The sequence below is a fragment of the Anas acuta genome, chromosome 1 (assembly GCF_963932015.1).
Source record: "Anas acuta chromosome 1, bAnaAcu1.1, whole genome shotgun sequence".
Taxonomy (NCBI): domain Eukaryota; kingdom Metazoa; phylum Chordata; class Aves; order Anseriformes; family Anatidae; genus Anas; species Anas acuta.
The window spans coordinates 151822424-151838894 of NC_088979.1; the positions used below are offsets into that span (position 1 = coordinate 151822424).

At 39.1% G+C, this 16471-nt stretch overlaps 1 protein-coding gene across 18 annotated transcripts in view; it reads left to right on the top strand.

Annotated features, from left to right (window-relative positions):
• The window catches only part of TNRC6B (trinucleotide repeat containing adaptor 6B), a 141087-nt gene that overhangs the window by 22689 nt on the left and 101927 nt on the right, over positions 1-16471 (top strand). The window lies entirely within an intron of this gene.

The window sequence follows — 16471 nt, forward strand, 5'->3', positions numbered from 1 at the left end:
CTTGAAAAGAAATACTAACTTTGACTGTGTTGTGTTTGTTAGAACTGGAAGGGCTTGCCAAGGTTTTTGTCCTTCCCACCTGCTCTTTCAACTAACTTCAAGAATTAGGCATGTGAGCCCTTAGGTGCAGGTATCAGTGTTTGTGGATTACTGACTGATTGCTTCTCATTACCCTGCACTTGCCAGCATGTGTTTTGTTGTGAGACTGGGTAGGGTGTTGCTTGTAAAGGTATCTATGATACTAGACATACCTTGTAGAGACAAGAGGCTGTTAAGTGTGCTGTTGAATATCGTGTTGGTTGTGTCCTGCTTTGTGCTACTTCCTGAAGATGCAGATACTGAATCGTGAATTACTTTGGTTTGCATAATGACACAGTGATTATCTAATTCTTCAGTGGGTTTATTAATGTATTTTATGGTCCTATCTCAACAAGTGAGTGTTAACTTGGCAACTGATCTGTTGTAAAATCCAGCTCCTAAATTTCATGAAGGTCCAAATCATTGTTAGCTTGCTTGTAGTTTTCTGTTAACCTACTTAGCAGCTGAAAAAGGAAATAACTGGAGGACTTAACATTTGTCATTATCGGGCTGTAGTTTTCTGAGAGATGCTCTCATGGTTTTATGCTCTAATAGAACGGAAGATTGAGCTCCAGTCATCATCCTAGGAGGTGATTAATTATGTAAACAATTGGGTGGTTGTCCTATATGTACTTTAGGAACTGTGTTAATTTTAAATGGCTTTGAAGGAAGGCTCAATAGATCAGGAATTGACAAAGGAAAACATATCCGTGGATGTACCTGCATCCAGCCAGATGATCGAATGCTTCTCTCAACAGGGATATGATTACACAGATCAGCGGGGGATATTGATGAGAGGAAATGTCATAGTGTAATTAATTACCACTGTTAATGGCGTGGACATTGGTGCTTGCTTTTCATCAAACAGAATTAGTGTGTGTGTGGGCATATGTATTTGTGTATACACACCCAGGTCCGTGTGTGTATATATGGATACGTAGCTTTTTTTTTTTCCTCCTTTTGCCCATGTGGCAGGAAATGGATTGGAGTAACTCTCTTGTGAAAATTACTCTTTTCCTTCAATTAAAAGCATGCTTTTCTCTGGCATGCTTGATTCTGGGTGTAATGACAGATTATAATATTTATCCCACCATCAGGTGTTCCAAAAATGTACAGAGCTTAAATTCCAAACAAATCTTTTAGACTGACTAAGTGCATATGTACTATCGCATGAAATGATTATCATTTAGAGAAGGTAGGAGACTTGGAATCAGAGCTATATAGAATCAGTATACTTTAAGCAAAATGTTCTGATGACTACACCTAGTCCTTCTCCCCATCCTGTGACGTACAGGACTAGTCACTGAAGTGTATCCCCCAGTGTTTCTTTAGTCTGTAAATGCTTGTCTTCCCTTTCTTGGTCTTGGGATGCTTTTATAGCTATAACAGTTGAAGGGTTTGTCCTAGAAAAACTTAGGCAATATCTATTTCACTATATTGTCTTGTATCATTAAATGATATACTTCATTTAACAACATCTACATGATCTAACGAGACATTTTCTTAAAGATATTTTTCAAAGAGATTTTTTAAAACTTCAGTAATGCAGCTGAGTTTCTTTCTTTGTGTCAGGACTATTTTTCCTCTCCTCTTCAGACAGATGACATGAATTTTTGGAAGGAATTAATTTTGTGCTTCAAATACATTAATATAATTATCTATCATTCATATTTTATTTGGATCTTTCATTTTTCCCCTTGTATCCATTCCAAAACACTAAGCTGCAAATAAATCCGAAGTATATAACTATTGTTATATTTATTGTTCAGATCAGTGGATCTTCTATGGTTTTTTTCCAGGTTTTTATATCCATATTTAAGTACTAGAGATCCTTTTGATGTCCCCCCTCAGCTTACGGTCTGTTCTCAAAATCCCGTAACTTACCTATTCTTTTGCCTTCACTAGAAAATGATTTTTTTGAGCCTGTAAAAGATATCTACAAAAGTCATCATCTTCTAGCATTTTATTTCCTATGAACATTCAAGGAAGACATGGAACATTTGGGTGTATTAGCAGCTCCTTTGAAGCTCTTCTCTTAAACATTGTAGAATTTGAGCCTGCAGCTCATAGGTCTTATTATGAGATTATTTGCTGCTGATTAAGCACGTTCAAGCTACCCCAGTGACAATACGTTTGATTATATCATATATGAGGTCAGGTTAAGGCACCATTCTTAGCCTTTGTTCTGGATAATTCATTTCTAGCCAAAAACAGATTTGTGCAAGTGATAGAAAGAATGAAATTACTGTTTGTGGTGATTCATAGCATCTTTTATTGGCTCCACCAGAATAATTATAATGAAAAAGCAGGCAAGATTTCTCTCTTTAAATGATTTCTTCTGTTTTTTTTGAGGGCTTCAGCAACAGTAGTAAAGCTATTGTTGCAAAAGATGGAAGAAAAGATTGTAGAACTCGTTTTTATACCTTTTTGTTTATATCTTGTCACATAAGATCTTATATTTTTACCTAAGATCAATATGAAAAGCCACTTGGTGTTCAAAAAGCAAAGGCCTACGTGTTGGAATGCCTTGCTGTCAGCTACACTTAAAGTATTTCTCTCAAGTAGGAAATGGTCTTGCTGCGATTATGCTTGATACTCTTTTTTCTTTTCAGAATGCAAGATGCTCAGGGGTCTGGTAGGTATTTCCCCACTGTTCAGAATTTCTGTCCTATTGTTGTTAGAGGTAAGCTTGAATCAAGTATTCAGGGCTGTCAGGGTCATCTTGACAAAATTCTCCTTCTCTGAGGTAAGATGAACATCAGGATAGAGGGGTCTGCATACTGCAAGAATTATGGTGCCAGTCTTAAAATGTTTTTAAACATTACATGTGGCGACTCAATGTCATACAGCGGGGACAGAAGGATAACCTACACTTTATTCCTTGTATACTGGCTTGGTTGTACTCTGAGATAACAAGACCAAGCCTTGAGCTGAGAAGATTTTCTTCTGCTTTTGAAAAGCAAAAGAACGTGCTTTGTGTAGAGCTGGGCAGGTCACTTTAAAGATTAAATACATGTGTGCTTCAAGCTAACGTTACGTGAAATATGATTAGAAAATGCACTGCTTGCTGTCAGGCATCATGAGGAGTGGTGGTCTTGCTTGACTCCAGTTGGCCTGGCAGTATTGCTGAAGAAGTTGAACTTCACACTTGCCTTTGCTCTTGAAAATGGATCTTCAAGAAATTCATTTCTTCTTGAAATGAATGACAGAAATCTAGTAGCAACTTCTTGGCAAGTAAGCTTAAAGAAGGTCATTGGTGGGCTCAGCCCTAACTTTTTTTCTGAACGTTTGTTTTCCCCACTGTATTAATGTATGCATTTTAAATTCATTTTGCAGTTCATTTATACTACTCATGCTGTTTCTAATGGTACAGTGATTGATACTGTATTAGTTGAGTTGTGCTGTTCTCCTTTTCAATTTTGCATACTTGCAAAGCTTCTACAGCTTTTTTTGGGGGTGTATCCTCTTTCCAGCAAAGAGTGGGTTCCTTCCACACCACCCTCACTGTAGGCCTGTTTTGGAGAACCCTACTGTGTTGGTAGCTTTGTTGCCTGTTTTATTTATTTTTTTGGTCTAAACTGGCTCCATTGTTTGATCTCACAGTTTCTTCCTTGTTGTCAGACTGTCAGAAAACACGCTTTCTGTTAGCATGACATCAACGTGGTGAAGACAGCAGGCAGCTGTCAATAGCACCCGTCTGATTCCAATAATCAGATAATATTGGTGCCACAGAGAGGGAGGAGAAAGTGTACAAATGCGAGCTTTTTGTAATGTGATTAGTGTTTGAGAAAGTAGTTATTTTTGGCAGACGTAGGAGCTACATTTGACAGGGAATATTGGGTCTGTTTTATCCATGTGATCTGCAGGTAAATATCATACAGCAGTGTATCTCTCACTTTATAAAAAGTGGTGTGGGGGAGTCTGGTTTTCCTTTTTTCAGGATCTGCCCCCCCACACCCTCTTTTCACTTCTTTAATACAAAGTTTTTGCATAGAACCCAACAACCTCTAATGCTCTTTAGATTATGATTCTTTTTTCTAATTATGTTTTATGGTAGTTGATTTGCCATATTTGATTATTGAGCTTTTTGCATTAACAGCGTCAGTACTCTGAAGATGTCAACAAGCTCTGAGCTTCTTGTTTGTGGCTGATTTTCTTTTCAGCTGATTTCATCCATCTGTTAAGGAGTATTGCACAGGCAACACTTCAACTTTGTTTCTCAGTTGTTCCTTTACTGTAAAATATTGCAGGTGGAAGCTAAAAGTTTATGCCTGATTCGGAATATTTTTAGATTTCTTTCAATATTGGTCAGGGTTTTGAGCTTAAGTTCCAAATGTCTTTTTCAAAAAATGTGATTGAAGTTTTCATGCCAACTGCTATAAAATTTCTCCCCTCCCACCCTTGAGGTTCCTCATCTTTCAAACCAAAAGCCTGTGAATTTGCAGGGAAGAAGGAATGTTGGCCCACATAATAGATAAAAAGGTATTTATAAATTCATTTATGACGTTTTTATTTGGTGTTGTATATGAGAGAGGAAGAAAATAGTTAATTCTGCCCATTTTATCCTTCATATGATGAAAATCCAGGTACTCAAAGCTTTGCTGAAAAACGTGACTCCACAGTGTCTACAATAACATGTTTTACTCCTGATAGGTGCAGGGAAATGGGAAAGAAACATTTTGCGCTGGATGCATATTGTTATTTCAAGTTTTCATCAGTATTTATAAAAAATACATATGAGCAATTATTGAACTGAATAGCAGTCTAGAAATGAGGCTACATCTCAATACTCTGTGTGGCTGTTAATCATTGTTTTATTTCAAGTTGCCCACCTGTTCGTATCTGTCAGAGTGAATCTTCCCCTTACGTTATTGCCTGCCTGTTCTCATTTTTCTTGCCTCTCGATGTCTTAATTGTGAGCCAGCATTTTCCTTCTATCTAAATCCCTTGTAGTACCCTGGTGGTGGTGGCTCTGCTTGTTTTATCCAGAGGCAATCACACAGAGGTGATGAAAAGGTTAAAAAGTACACAGTGCTTACTCAAGAATTCAAGCTATTGAGAGTAAGGAAATTTAAGCTTGCCAGAATAGCGTTTGTATTTGATCTGATAAATTACGTGTTTTGATATTTATAAACAGAAGCTTAACATTCAGAAGGAAGTGTTGTTAGGAGGAAGAAATGCCAGCTGGGAGGAGGTACCAGTTAATTAAACAAATAAATAAATAAATAAATGTTTCACTAGCCGTGTTTATGAGTAGGCTATGCTCTGTTTTTGATGGTCGTTGCTACTTGATGTAGACAACAGTGCAAAAGTTAGGTTGGTGTCTTTGCTTGGGATTTACAGTTAACATAGTAAGAAGAAAATCCTATTTGGGTAGTTAAACTTAACACTATGTCCAAAACCTCGACGCCTGTATATCTGGGCCCTTATAGTACTACTGTTGAATGATACAGAAATGAGTTTCTATTCAGATGGCACTAAATAATTTAAAACATTCAGGCTGAAGGCCTATACAGTGATGAAATGAGCAAAATGCTTTGTCACTGTAATTAAAAAAAGCTGTTTCTGTTTTCCAGTGTAGTAGTGCCCTCTGATATATGGTGCTTCAAGGCTTGACGGTTTCTCTTGCAGAATGAATCCCTGCTACTCTTGAAAATTTTGGCTTATTACAGAGGTGTACTTTCAATCTACAGGAGGTGTACTCTTGAGTTGTAGGAGTCTAAAGTCTTTGTATAAAATATCTCATAAAGTCTTCTGGAAGTAGAGAGGGGTTCTGCCTAGCAAGCACATACCTTGAGCTTCTCCAGAAGGGCAGCAGTTTAAGAACAGTTCTGAGCACAAAGATAGTTTTTCACAAAAGAAACTAATGTTCTCTTCTTCATGCCCTGCTAGCTTCATCTTTCTAGCCTGAAAATGTTAAAACTTCTTAGTAGAGCTATTTCAAAACCAAAATCTTTGCATAGCGTGGATTTAAAAATAAAAATGTATTAATCTCTCAATGAAGCGTGGACTTGGTTTAAATCTCAGGTTAATAAAGTTGTCCTTTCGTTTAATGACTTATTCCTAAAACTTGTAAAAAATGTTCCAACAGATTGCTCTCGTTTTAAAGAGAAATTAACATAATCCGTTAAGGGGAGTATGACTTTGTTTTTCGCTTTTTCTCTTGAACTTTTAGTGCTGTGGCCAACAAAAGAACCTAATAACACTTTTATAGGAAACACTACATAGGTGGACCTTTCTACAGCGGGGGGGGAAAACCTGCTTGTCAGTTTATAATTCTGATCCTTGAAATTTCAAGGCATTGTAGAAAAGACCTATCAATCACAATGCATTATCAGGGTCCGCTGGCATTACAGAACAGCAATTATAAACAAGGTAAAGTTGTTGAGGAATTTCCAAAGAATAACGTGTAATTAGACAGTGCTACTTGAGCTATTTTAGGAATGCCGTTCAGAGCTTGGATGCTTGGGCGTTCTTAAAGGGATTCAGCAGGAAGTGCAAGATTTTGTCAGTTGGCTCTATTGTTTTCTACAAGGGCAAGATGGATTACTCATTTGAAACCTATTTACCCGTAGTGAGGACTAAGATTGCTAAAATATAGATACCAAGACTGAAAGATGACTCCTTCCATTTTCTTTCCTCCTTATACCCTGAAGTGCTGTTAAGGTACAAAAAGAAAGGTTAATATGAGGAGGTATTTTCTTTCTCTTGGCAAATATCATCATCTGCCAAACTGACTTTGGGATCCGAAAGGACTGCTGCTAGACAGTCCTTTGGTGCAGCCTTTTCATATGTACAGTTCATGTGGAGGATACGTAATCGCCTGGAAAGTCATTGCAGTGAACAGGTGCAAATCTGATATCTAGACGAAAAGATACTTCAGTCTCGAATAAAATTCAATTTAAATTCACCTTTTCCTTTATTCTAAAGGTTCTTTCTTTTTCGTAAATGTTTTTTTTCAATAAGGTTTGCTTGGCTAATAGCATCTCTTCGGCTGAATACAGCAGATTGTAATACATTGCAAAACAGACAAAAAAAGCTTAAAAAATGCTTTAAAAAGGAAAGGAAAAAAAGGCAGTTCTGCATTTGAGAGCTATCCTGGTATAGTCCCTCTATGATTTTTGGGGCAGAGATGGTCAGGACCATCACTTTGTAGCTTTGCTCGTCTCTTTCCATGCAGGTGTGCTATTGGCACCCAATTCAAGGGCTGGCTACCACCTTTTCAGAACCCTTTGATCTCTTTCCCTTCAGTATTGGCTTTACAAAGGTGTTGGCAGTGGTTGTAGTCCCTGTCAATGGGGCATGTTAGAGAGCCTTTATAATCAGCCACTTCAAAATCATAGGATGGCTCTGGTGGGAAGGGACCTTAAAGATCATCTAATTCCAACCCACTGCCATGGGCAGGGACACCACCTACTAGATCCAGTTGCCCAGGGCCTCATCTATTCTGGCCTTGAACACCTCCAGGGATGGGGCATCCACAGCCTCTCTGGGCAACCTGTGCCGATGCCTCACCGCCCTCTGAGCAAAGAATTTTCTCCTAACTTCTAACCTAAATCCCTCCTCTTTTAGTTTAAAACCATTCTTCCTTGTCCTGTCATTATCCATATGAGCAAAGTGTTGCTCCTCATCTTTTTTGTAAGTTCCCTTCAAGTACTGAAAGGTTGCAATGAATTCCTCCTGGAGCCTTCTCTTCTCCAGGCTGAACATCCCCAGCTCTCTCAGCCTTTCTTCACAGGAGAGCTGCTCCAGTCCCTCAATCATCTTTATGGCCCCCTCCTTTGGACCCACTCTACCAGCCCCACATTCTTCTTGTGCTGGGGGCCCCAGACCTGGATACAATGCTCCAGGTGGGGCCTCACAAGGGCAGAGCAGAGGGAGACGATCCCTTCCCTTGACCTGCTGGCCACCCCTCTGGTGTCAAGCTTTTCATCCACCAAAACCCCCAAGTCCTTCTCAGCAGGGCTGCTCTCAATGAGTTCTTCTCCCAGTCTGTACTCCTGTCTGGGATTGCCCTGACCCAGGTGCAGCACCTTGCACTTGGACTTGTTGAACCTCGTTAGGTTCCCACGGGCCCACTTCTCCAGCTTGTCCAGGTCCCTTTGGATGGCACCCCTTCTTTCTGGGTGTCGACTGCACCACTCAGCTTGGTGTCATCTGCAAACCTGTTGAGGGTGCACTCAATCCCACTGTCTGTGTCATTTATAAAGGTATTCAACGGTCCCGGTCCCAGGACAGACCCCTGAGGTACATCAGTCCTCACTGGCTTCCACCTGGACATGGAGCCATTGACCACCACTCTCTGGGTGCGGCCTTCAAGCCAACTCCTTACCCACCGAATGGTCTACCCATCAAATCCATTCCTCTCCAATTTGGAGACCAGAATGTCGTGTGGGACCGTGTCAAAGGCCTTGCAGAAGTCCAGGTAGATGGTGTTGGTTGGTCTTCCTCTGTCAGCTGATGCAGTCACTCCATCATAGAAAGCCACCACCTTGGTCAGGCACAATTAACCCTTGATGAAGCTGTGTTGGCTGCCTGGATCAGCTCTTTGTCTTGCACTGATAAATGTTTTCAATCTTACTGTCTTCTGGCAAGCCGAGGGGGTAGGTGTTTGGAAAGAAACTTGAGCCACAGACTAAAGCTTTTCCTGACCCTTGGAATATCTGCACCATTTGTAGTCTTGGGTTGATTCATTAGAAAGTGAAAAACTGAGTGGTCTCGCTGACCTCATCTATTTGCAAGATCCTAAATGAGCAATTTCATTTTCAGTGGGTGAACTAGATGGTTATAAATTTATTTCAGTTCCTCGAACTATTTTTTCCCCTCTCATTGCCTGTGGAAGAAATGGAGATGTGGTTTGTGGAGAAGGCCTTTCTTTTCTTCTTGCAACTAAAAATAGATGTGATGGTCTTCATCGTTACAGTAGACTGGAGAGTGTGTGGACAGCTAAAGGCACGTGTACTCTGCAAAGGCATTGTGCAATGTCAGTTCCCCTGAGGGTAAAAGCAACATTAAAAGCATGTCAACATTTCCTGTCACTGGTTTTAAGCCAACTCGCTCAGACGTTTGGATGGTAGACAGGACAGTGTATTATGAAGAAGGGAGAATGTGATAGCTGTCTACAGATGCAGTAAGCCTAGGTGGAATTAGATTTCTAAGAAATTTTATAGAAGTACTCCTATCAATAAAATCACATCGACAGGTTTCAGCAGATACAGAGCTTCCATATGTGATTCCTACACAAATAGCTCTGTTAACATTTGAGTTGTTGTTTGAGGGCAAGTTTGTAATGTATGGAAACAAGAAAAGCCCGGGTTCTTCTTCGGGCATGATGCAATGCTGCAGTGGTTTGGTGGTCTGTCAGATATCCCACCAACTGGAATAACCTCAAGAAATTAGGAGAAATTATGTAAAAGCCCGCCATCAACATTGTCAGTGGCTCTTGGGGCTGACTGACTTCAGCACCTCTTTGCCTGGGTTATGTCACTTTGGGTCAGTCCTAACAAACAGCAGAAAGCAGTGTTTGTGGCACAGTGAAAGTGATTTGATGCATGGTGCAAAAGTGTAATTTAGTTCTCAGTAACTGTGATTATCACCTGCTTTCTGAAGCCATTAAAAATTCTTTGTGCCAGTTGTCCTTTTGTGGTAAGGTGCCATCTAGCTTCCCAAATCTAAGGGGGGAGAAAGCAGTTAACTTGTTTTCTTTCTTCTCTGTCAGGGTGGTTAACAATGTGCATATTAAAATATCAGCCACTTACAGATGTCAGTTTAAACTGCTATAACTTGTTCATGTGTGTCTGCACCATAAATAGTAAATTAACTATAAACTGAGTCGCTTAAATACAGTCATCAGGCTGCCTACAGGTGGCTGTTCAGAGTAGTGGGGAAGAGTGAATTGTTCAAGGGCTTTGAGGTCAGATTTTTCCCCCTAAATTTTTATGAAGTATGAAAGATTTTTTCCAGAGTTGCAGCAGTTAGCTAGAATTCATGCCTTGTGAAATGCAGATAGTCTTTATATGGGGAATAATACAGATAGTTAAATAAAATAATACAGATAATTAAGTAAAAAATAGATAATACAGATAGTTACATAAAATACGTGAATTACTTGTGTCTTACTAACTCCAGATTTTTCTGGGATCCATGTTACATATGTACAGAAACATAGAGGGATGGAGTCCCCTATCAGCTGTGGCACAGGACACGGACAGCACTTCTGCTTATATTCAGAAAACTAAGCAGTTTGAGCCTGAGATCGCTGAACTATTATTCAAAGCTTTTAAGTTGAAGGTATCAGAAGTCATTCTGTCATACCACAACTTGGGTGGCATAAAGAAACCTCTTTGGTGGCTGAAGGTATTACCTTCAGTATCTCTTGCTGCAAACAGTTGGGTAGCTCAGAGTGCCTCCAGACCAAGATTCAGGTGAATTACTGTTTATATTCATGAGTTGTAGTTTTTCAAATACTTCGCAGCTAAGTATGTTTTTATTTAATTAAAAAAGAATTATTTAATCTTGCCTGTACAGTAGGAAATGTTGCTGGGCTTCTGACCTTTTTAGCATTTCCAGTGTGTGTGACTCTTGTCGTTATATTCATAAAGCTGTTTGTTTTAAGCTTAGCAGGGAATTCTTGTTAAGCTGCTGGGTATTTCAGAGAATATTAGATAATAAAAGCATCTCAAAAGTTAACGTAGAAAATAGGACAGTTTATTTCTGGAAGTACAGATGATTAGTTGGAGTTGGTGGTAGAAGAAACATCCCTAGTCGTGTAACCGCTAATGCAGATTTGATGCTTAAGTGAAACATAAATTACATATTCTGAGTTACATAACTTTGCTATTCTTAAAGACTTATTGAGCTGCTGTTGATAATCTGTCCTGTTGCTCTGTAAGGGTGATACATGCTTAATATATATGTTACCATGTTGGCATTTATAGTTATTGTAAAATTTCCCTGAGTCAGGAATTAAAGTACCATTAGGCTGCAGATACCAAACACAGGTGTTAGATTAGTGATTTTTAAAAAGTAATTATACAAGTGTTAAGTAATTATACAAGTGTTAAGTGTGTTAGTCTTCAAAAGAATAGCCTGTGCCTTACAGGGAGTGCTGAATGTGATTGTTATTTATCAGTAAAATTACAATAGTAAGTTTTCACTTCTCTTTTTACTAACAGGAAAACCAGTTAAGGCTGTGTGATGGTAATAACATTGAAAGGCTCGATCTAGATGCTGATGAGAAACTTCAAGAAAATAGTGAGTAGGCTAGGAGATAGTTGACATCTTGTGTCAGTATTTTTTTTGAATAATGGGGCTGTGTTTTGCAAAAAAAAAAAAAAAAAAAAAGTGTGTGGTAGAAATAGGTTCAAGTAAAAACTGAGTAACATCACAAAGCTGAACAATACTGCAAAAACCTCAGAGGGTCCAAAAATTCAGGTAACTTTTCCCAGGTATCTTGTTGCTATGATTTTCCTGTACGCAGTTCAGGAAAATGCTTTGTTTTCTCACTTTAGGAAAAGGAAGGTAAGGGACTGTGTTTTTTTTTTTTTTTTAACTTGTATACAGTGATTCAGACTTCTTTGAGTGTTTTCATCTGTGTGTTGAAATTAAGGTTTAATCTCGAACATGTATTTTGGGACTAAGTGTTGCTATTCTTTGCATGGTTTGAGATGCTAGCTAGCTCAACAGCAATGCATCGTCCTTAAAGGAAAATATTAAAGTGTTTGCAGCTAAATTGCACGAATTTTAATAAAGGAAGGTAAAGTTAAAGGTTAATTAAACACATTTGTATCTGTTGGTAACGAGTAACCTTCATTGAGTTTGTCCAAAATGCTTACATGAAGCCAGGCAGAGAGGTGACTCAGCTCTGCTTTCACTTGTAGTAGTGATTACGTTTCTGTTACACCTGGGATTGTCTCTGTTTGATATTTCCGACAAGTTCTTCTAACTGCTCAGCATTTGTAGAGCTTCCTCAATTGCTAGCTGCCGTGACTGGTGACTAATTGCTTGGATTTTAACGAAGTATTAGCGAGACAAAAGAAAAGCTGATGGCCTACTTATGGTTGCTCTGTTGCAGCTGATGAGTGGGAAGGCGCTCTGGTCTAAAAGTAAGTAGTTCTGATGAAGCACCAAATGCATCATTCTTAAACTGGACCTGCCGTAGGCTGTGTTGAAATTAACAGTTAAATTTAAGCACGGGAAGTAAATTGCCACGATCTACAGACAGCAGCTTTTGACCTTGGCTGGTCCTCAGTGAAGGAAATCCAGTTATATGCTAGATAAGGTTTTCTGTTCATCCACTGGAGATGCTAATAAATGAACATTCTTACAAGACTTCATCTCCTGTTCACTCAGGTGGCTGACTGGTCTTTTTATTAATAATCATTTTTAAAAAAAGTTATGAGAATGACCTATTGAATGACTGGAAAAAGGCTGTGATAACAGCTGTCTCGTGAAGGTGCATTAGTATGTTTTTATGGCCGGTGAAGGAAAAAAAAGACAAAATACTGTTTAAAAATCTGTAGCTTTTCATAGCTAGTGTAGGATTTCTTACAAACGTTCACCTTTTTCGTGGGAAGGTATTTGGTTTCTGTTACGCTCGGTTCAGTTTTGGTGGGCTAGGGTGTTTAGTGGAGGTGTTGAATCTTGCTAGGAAAGTGTGCTTTCTGAAATCAGCATTTGGAAAAGATGAGAGTTTTGCTGTAGAAACTTTTTGACCCTTCAAAATATGTCAAACTTGACTATCCAGGAACTCCAGATTAATCAAATCCCTTAGGGTTTCACTGAAAACCTTTCTAAAAAGCTTTGTGTATAACTGATAACAGCTGCTGCACTGATTGGAGGGGGGGGGTGAGTACTAATTTTGTTATGTCCAAGATCCTTCTGGTATATCTCGCTCTTCAGAAACTAAGTGTTGAGGTGTTTAATCGTGAGTAGCTTTTACAAAAATACCAATTGTTTTATGTATTTAGAACACTCAATATATTTTGTCAAAATGTGGAAATTCAGATGCTTGGATTTTAAAGGGGGGAAAGAAAGCTTTGAAATAAAAATTAAGAAATTAAAAAAAAAAAAATTGACAACTTGCAGTTCCTTTTTTAATAGATGCGGGTTTTCTATTGACTTTCCCCCCTGCTGTTTAAGGGTCTATTTCTGGTTCCTGCTTCCAGCTGCCAGAATCTTGAAGCCTTTACCACCTCTTGCCAGGAGAAACAGGTGTGGAGCGCGCTTTCTCTGATTCCTGGGACCCATGGCTCCCCCTGCAGTCCTTTTAAGAGAAACTAACATGCCTAAGACCCTCAGCTATTCAAGCTTTTCTTCTTTCCTTGGGAGAACTACACTAGATAGAAGAGATTTGTCTTACCTTGAACCTTCCACGCTATTTCTACGTATTAGGATAACTTAATCTCCTGTCTGTTGTGTAAGTCAAGCGACTGAAGACTTCAAATACTCCTTTTCAGAATGCTTGTGGTTTACTGGATCTGATGTGGTTGCTGTGTATTGCTAAAACATAGTGAAGAGTCTGGACTCCTGCTGCCTTAAAAAGAAGGGGAAGAGACTGCTGGACATGATGTCTTGATGACAGATTGAAGAGAAGCTGAGAGACTTTTGGGGGGAAGAAATGTCCATAGGCATTTTGTAAGAACTGGTTGGGGAGAAAAAAATATTTCAAGCTTATTTTGGCTGTTAAGTGCTGTTCCTCTTTTCAGGTCATCCACAGGTAGTCACTTAATCAAAACTTCAAATATCTTATCCTCACCCTTTCTGCAAGGGGGTGCTACTATTATCATTGGGTAAATAAGACCTAAAAAAAATGTATATACTTTTTAATTTCAAAAGTAAATCTAGTCAATAAATTAACTAGGCCATAAGAATTAATTTAAAAAATACGTAAATAATGTGCATGGAATGTTCTTTGGTCAGTTTAATTTTGTTTTCAGAAGGCAGTTTGTCAGAGGCACCTCTTTAAATTAAGATGAACTACCCAGTAAAGCACTTTAGACTTTCAAATGTCAGGGAAAGCTGAAAATGACTAATCTGACTTTCTAAACTTATTGTGAAAATGCATACCACTGGTCATGAAATAATATTTACCATATCCAGACAAGTGAGAAAATTAGAGGCAGAGTTCTGCAAAACGAGGTTGTGCTGAATCAGACCTATGCAATAGCCTTGTAGAGAGAATCATTGAATGGTTTGGGTTGGAAGGGACCTTTAAAATCACCCAGTCCAGCCCTTTGCCGTGGGCAGGGACATCTTTCCCTAGATCCAGTTGCTCAGCGCCCTGTCCCTTTGAGTTTGTAAACATGATCTTGTCAGAATCAGAAAAGCTTATGTTGCTCGTGTTTCGTAATCCTCTAGTAGACAAATAAATCATCATCTTTGTATAGATAGACATATAAAAGCATGCAGTCTACAAGGACTTGCAAAATTCAGTGTTGCAAGGTATGTTTGTACAACAAGTTATTTGTCTGCTTACTAATTAGTATACTTTACAATTAATTGTGTATCTTAAGTTGCTTTTTGAGTAGCATAGGTTTTATTTATGTTGTGGTCGTGAAGGAGGGACATGTTACAACATTGTCAGACTACTTCCTTGTGTATGCATCAGTCATACGTCTTGTGTTACGGGAGATCTGAAGCCCAAATGTTGGGCTGTATTCATGTCAAATCTGTTCTCTGCCTCAGACCTTTCTTTATTCTGAGCTGTCATTCTTACAACATTGTGTAAGCTTTCTAAGCCTGCAGTAGCTGCTTGCTACCCATAGGCAGTAATGTAAAAGAGGACATACTCTGGGTCTGCTACAGTCATTGCTGAAGAGTAGTACGATATAAATACGGAATAGTTTAATTTCTCTTTTTTTGGTGGTTTTATTTTTAGATTTTTTGTTTTGACTATGTAACTACTTTCTAAGATTTTTCTTAGGCCTTTCCATACTGGAGTGATAGTTCTTTCTGGGTTGGTAACTTGGTAGTGTTTTGTTTTCTTCTGTATATTACCTTTCAACATTAAACTGTCCTTGTATTTACAAGATCACCAGGAAATTCAGATTGGAAGGGACTTCAGAGGGGCTCTAGTTTAACCTCCTGATCAAAGCAGGGTCAGCTGTGAGGTCAGACCAGCTTACAAGGGATTTTATGCAATCTGGCCTTGAAAACCTTGAAACATGGAGACTGCAGAACTTCTCTGGAGAACCTCTTCCACTTTTTGACTTATGGTGAAGACAAGTCTTCTCATATCCAATCTGGACTGCGCTTGTTCCAACTTGTGCATGTTCCCCCAGGCCCACTGCAGTGCTGATGTCCTTGTAAGTACAGGCGGGTTGCTGTTAGGTCCCCCAAAGCTGTCCTGAAGCTGAGCAAGCTCAGCTTGTCCTCATGCAGCAAGTGCTGCAGCCCCTGAGCATCTTGCTGGTCTCTGCTGCAGAAGCTGGTCTACTTCATGGATGTGTTTCTTGTGTTTTCTTGGGGGGCCGAAAACTAGGTGCATTATTCCAGATATGGTCTACTGAGCAGAGGGAATAATCAGTTCCTTCATCTACTGGCAAGGCTCTTACCAATAAAGTCTGGGACACTGTTGGCTTCTCCTGTCAGGGCATGCTGCTGGCTCATGAACCACTTGCCATCTGCCAAAGCCTTTTCCACAGAGCTGCTTCCTAGCCAGTCATTCCCCAGCCTGTGGCATTAGCTTAAAACCCAAGCAGAGTACATCGTGTTGGTCCTTCAAGCCATCAATGAAGATGTTTAATGGACAAGTTCTAGGACAGACCTGTGCAGCATCCCACGTTTTAACAGTGTCCAGGTAGCGTGCAACCATTAACTATTACCCCAAGACTGACCACCCAGCTGTTTTTCTTACCAGTCCAGTTGCTCATTCTAGTTCCCTGACACTCAATTTCTTAAAGTTCCCATGTCTTGAGGCATTTCATTGTTAGTTTTTTTTCAGTGAAAACTTACCAATTAATCTTTATTTTGTGAATTCAACAGTTTCCACATTCATGAGGACTTTCTTGCTCTGTGACTGATGTTCTTTGTGAGCTTCTCTTGAGAAGCTTTGCCATTGCCTTCCTCTAAGTGACAAGAAGCCTAGCTCTTTTCTTCTTCCTCTTCTTCTTCTTTATTTTTTATAATGTAGATTTTAGTTATTTCAGATAATTCTACATGCTGTCTGAAGTGAAGTAAACTGATTAACATTTTGGTAGATGGTAGATTATTTTTTTTTTTAAGTTGCTTTGAAACAGATTGCGTCTAGACCTACGAGAATGTTATTTTTAACCCAGGGTATTTGTAGTTCTTGTTTGCTTACTTTTCCTCTTTATAATGGTAATTTTGATAGATGTGCATACTAGATAACAATGTTGCCTGAAGAGCTATGCCACTAGCATTTAAAATTTGT